Genomic DNA, 4,939 nt, shown 5'->3' on the forward strand with positions numbered 1-4,939 from the left:
TGTCCAGAATCCGAAGAAATACCCCAGAGAATCAAGCACGTGCTCAAGCTTCAACCTCAACGTCCAGTTTTGAAAACGACCGCTTAAATGAAAAGCTGCACGATATTCTAACAAGAGTTAGGAAGGATTGCAAAGTCTGCTCTCAACGAAGTACACCTGGCAAAAGAAATCAAACAACGTACTATTGTGATACTTGTCCCGGGCATGCATCTTGGCAATTGTTACATAAAATATCACACAAAACAAAATTACAAAGAATAATGTTAAAAAAATTATCCTTGTAAACATGTAAAGATACATTGAGTATTAAAATATAAAAGTTTTGTATGTTACTTTGCGTGTGTAATCATTTTATGTTAGCGGCAGTAAAGTCACGAAAAGCGCTACAAAACGTCTCGAGTTGCTGGTAGGTCCGCGCGGAAACGGCCCCGAGTGCAAAGGGTTAGATTCATGTGGTACCAGTCATTTTCATATACTCTGTAAAATACCGGAAATATCGGATTAATAATTTGCTCCTTATGTATATTCAAGATATTTGTTCTGGTATTTCTATATACACAAGTGTTTTATATCGATACAAATAAAAATGATTTATTTATGTGTTATTAGTTATTACATACGGTGGGGAAATTAATATTAAATAACTGTGAATATTTTCAAAGACATTGATTGTTTGTGAATATTAGTAACAAAAGTTGTTTTTATAATCTTCTGTAAAGTATTTTTATATCATTGAGGTTAACTGAGGTATGTATTATTTGTTTACATTATTTATAAATTATTATACTTTATTATTTAATTAAGAATTAAATATAAATAATAATCAATCAGATAATAAATAATTATATTTAAAGAGGAAAATATCGAGCATGCAAGAGGAGAAATGAATAAACAACCTAGGACGTAACACGAAAAATTTCCAAAACATTTTCACAGCCTAAAAAGAAGGCCGATTACTTTATTGTTTGACGCAACCATTTCTGAGGGCTACAAAATCGTTCCCATTTTTTTTATTAGGGTTGTTTTAATCTTGAATTAAATGTTTGTCTAATAAAAAACTTTCGTTTAGAATCCTCGGCTAAAATTTTTTCATGTTTTTGAGTATTATTTTTCCGGCGTCAGGAAAATTTGACCGTTTCGAATTCTAAATTTGCAATTAACGAAAATATTTTACTGGGAATACATTTTAAAGGTGTACTACTGATATACCAAAGCTCGTAAAAATCCTTTGATACACAACTGTAAGGTCTTCTTGTATATGTTAATTGCGGTCAATCACGGAGACGAAGCACGTTGCTTACCTATTGTTTTTTCGAGAATAAAGATATAATAATTGTCTCATCGAGCCCGTGGTGGTAGAAGTGTAGAGTATCCTTGTATACTTCGTTATTTATCTGGTGGGGAATACCCTGATAATACGCAATCTCGCGTGATTATACAGGTATCTGCTATGATTGATATTCTTGATGTAATTCTGCTTGAAATGATATATTCTTGACGCACCTTTGTTCTAATTAATTGTCTCCGATATATCGTCGTAGGCGGCCAGTGAAGAATAGAACGAATGTTTTTTCGTAATGGGCCCAGCAGGGCGCACGGACCCTAGATCCGAGTGGTGGAGGTGCGAATGTTAGAGCTTAGTAACTCCCTATAAGACTAAGGCGCGCATTATGAATATTGGTTTATAGTCTACGATCGATTCCGATCGTACAAATGATATAAATTTCTTATTATATAATATTTTATTTGATAAATTATAAACAAAAATATAAGTAAATTCTAATTTAATTATAATCAAGGTTTTTTGAAATAATTCAACAATACTACTTATCCTGATATATGGACAATGACATGGTAAAATAATAGAAAATTCTAGAATTTCGTCGTTCGTCGAAAAACCCCGAAAACATACCTTAGATTCATACATGTATGCATGGAAAAAGAACATAAGTACGATGGAATTATCGAAGATCTTTTAAATAGAGAACTTCTTCAACGCGAAACATATTATGACCAAATAGAACAACAACAACAAACATGCAAACAAAATCAAAAGTTTCTACATAATTTGTACAATCAATTACTCTTTTTAAATACTCTTTAACATCATTTTTGTATAAATTTTTAAAGAAAAATTTTGGTAAAAAAATAATGTTTAAATGTCACTTATGATTAGAAAAATCTATCCTGTATATGATAGATGACAACGTTTGTTTCTAAACTTGGGACAAACGAATAAAGATATACGATGAGTTTATTGATTTCAAAGTTATGCTAGGTACTTACAATAAGCACTTTACTTACTTTGGCACTTTATTTTCTAATTTATCGTACATATCTTTGATAAAGAAATATATACATATTCTTTATACTATAAAATGCCTAACTTCTATTACAAAATTATAATAGAAGTCATTATCAAAATAAAAGGGTAAGGAGGGTGAAGGGAAAATACAAGGAGAACGAAAAGATGTCACTTTATCTTGTTTAAAAGAGATTAAGGAAAAATATTGGACAAAAAAAATTAAAAAAGAATCTAAATGGACCGGTTTATTTAATAAAAATAAAATACGAACAAATATAGAGATATATATAGAAAGAATTAGTCATCCTGATTAACCTTGTTTAATAATTCTTCCTTTTTTTTCAATAATTTTACCTACTTTAATACTGTCTATTCTAATAGTTATAATGTTTGTATCATTTCTTTGTGAATTGTTTGTATTCTTTTGATAATTGTAATATTATACCTGTTCGGCGATTTTAAGGTGTTGGAGTTGATTCGTATTGCGCGTTGAATAGGTTTGGTTGTGGCGGCATCAGTGGATGGCGGGGCACCTTGATGTGTGTGGAGGCGATAGCATGCGTCGTTGGGCCTTGTTTCTCGCATGTACACGTGGTCATTTAAAATCTGGCTAAGTTAGAAAGAGGTTCGCTTTTCTAAAAAAGAGAGAGTTACTCTATATTGGCATTGTTCTTTTGAGTTCAGCTTGCGTGTGCAAGTTTGTGGAATGGTGCATTAAGTATCAAGAGCGAGAGGCTGGTGTGAAGTGTGTGGGCTTGTGCCAATTCACTAAAGATTTGTAGCTTTTGACTGGCTACCAATGTGAGATAGGGTTGTAGCCGGACAGGCTACTACTAAAGTATTGTTGTTTCTGATAAACCGCCATCGTGGGAAGTATTGTAGTTTATGACAAACTACCATCGTTGAGGAATCGTAATTACTGACTGGCTACCATAGTAGACGGAGGCGTAATTTCAGCATGCGTTCTTTTACAAGTTTGCATCGGAGATGGAAGGTAAGAGAGCTCTCTAAAGTGCAACAAAAGGTACCTCAGGACGTAATTGCGTTACTTAATTCTTTCTTTCAGCGGTCCGCTCTTCGTTATCTGTCTATGTCATTTTTCCTTTTAAATAAAGTGTTCACTTGCCCCGGCTTTTCTCTCAATTTCGTGAGAGTTTTTATGTCGAGGCAAGCAGCTCTGTGCCGCGTAAAACTGTCGTATTCATTTATCTATCCTGTCCTATCTCACTTATTCCAGCGTTAAATCTTTTTGTTGAACTCATTGGATGATTTTCAACCATTTTCTGGTCACATATATAAATGCTAGAAACAAGAGCAATCGATAGAGATGGTTCAAGTTAATTTGTCAGCTCAATCTTGAGAGATCTAGTTCGTTTTTTCGGGGATGGGATCACAATGGACTGGAATTGGTACTACAAACATTTTATATTTAAATAATTGACAAAAGAAATGTTACATCGTATATATTAAATGTAAAATTGTCTTTTAGGTGAATCACTAATGAAAATACCAATCTTCGCCGAAGCAATAAAAAATTGTGATGTAGTTTTAAGACCTCGAGGTTACGATATTGTGCATATTATACCCGATAAAAATCCAACAATATATGATAATATTATAAACTGCTTTCTGGGAACAGCAGCAATACAAGTAATAATATATCTGATGTTTTCCCTTCAGCAGTGTTTATTTTTTCTTTTTTTTAAATGAACAATTTCGAATAATTGTTACATAGATCGATCTGGTGGTTATTCTATATGCTGTTGGCGTGAAACCGAATTACATGATCGGGCATTCTGTTGGTGAGCTGAGTTGTTCTTACGCAGATGGTTGCTTTACTACTGAGGAAATGATTTTTAGCGCTCTTTCTCGTTGTTCGGCTTCAGTAGAAAGTGATTTGATACATGGAACGATGGCCGCAGTAGGTCTGGGTTACAAACAGTTGCAACATTTCTGTCCTGAAGACATTGATGTTGCTTATCATAATGGACCCGACAGTTCTACCATAAGTGGACCTACCGAGTCCATAAAATCTTTTGTAAAAGAATTACAGGTAATGCTTTGGAGATTTTTTGATAGACATTTAAAATATGAACATTTTTAAACTATAATTATTTTTTCTTTCGAGTAAAGGAATATTTGCTAAAATCGTGCCGACTAGTAATATTGCTTTTCATAGTCGGTACATTTCTCCAGCTGGTCCAAAGTTGTTAGAATGCTTAAAAAAAGTCATCTCTCAGCCAAAAAATTGCAGTGAACGTTGGATATGCACGTCTATTCCGAAAAATGAGTGGCATTTAAAGAAAGCTCACTTTTCCTCACCGGAATATCATACGAATAATCTCCTTTCTTCTGTCTTATTCGGAGAGATATTAACAATGTTACCAAAAACCGTTATAACGATTGAAATTTCACCCAATGGACTTCTACATAGCCCAGTCAATAAGAGGTGAAAGAAAAACTTTCAGGTAGAAGTTCTCGACAGTTTGATACAAAGGTAATTCGACGTCGCTGAATCGAATGGTGCTAATTTTTTTGCAATACGATGTGGCCTTAACGAGAAAAAGGGTAAAAATGGCCGTATCTTAGAATCTAGGCATTTAATCGAAAAAAGTTTCAAACAAAAGTTGTAGA

This window comes from Polistes canadensis, unplaced genomic scaffold, assembly GCF_001313835.1.
Source record: "Polistes canadensis isolate GaletaPanama2010 unplaced genomic scaffold, ASM131383v1 scaffold_215, whole genome shotgun sequence".
Taxonomy (NCBI): domain Eukaryota; kingdom Metazoa; phylum Arthropoda; class Insecta; order Hymenoptera; family Vespidae; genus Polistes; species Polistes canadensis.